The 216-nt window shown below is 31.0% G+C and overlaps 1 protein-coding gene across 1 annotated transcript in view; it reads right to left on the reverse strand.

Annotated features, from left to right (window-relative positions):
- Window positions 1–216, reverse strand: part of LOC119586922 (dnaJ homolog subfamily C member 5-like) — a gene marked incomplete in the record, with an annotated part of 63,036 nt that overhangs the window by 24,179 nt on the left and 38,641 nt on the right.

Genomic DNA, 216 nt, shown 5'->3' on the forward strand with positions numbered 1-216 from the left:
ATCTTACCTTTGATATTTTACAGCCTTTTATAGAAACGGCTGCTTAAGTAAGACAAAAATATCCAGTGTTCGAGGACATTTATACTGAACAAGCTAATATTTCATGCCTTCTATTCACTATATTTTTGTAATCTTTATTTAGATGTATATCAGCTTGTACCTTCTATATTTTGAGGAACAATTTTTTTATGAGATAATGCAAGGGGGCTATACAGG

Source organism: Penaeus monodon, chromosome 22 (genome assembly GCF_015228065.2).
Source record: "Penaeus monodon isolate SGIC_2016 chromosome 22, NSTDA_Pmon_1, whole genome shotgun sequence".
NCBI classification, from domain to species: Eukaryota; Metazoa; Arthropoda; class Malacostraca; order Decapoda; family Penaeidae; genus Penaeus; species Penaeus monodon.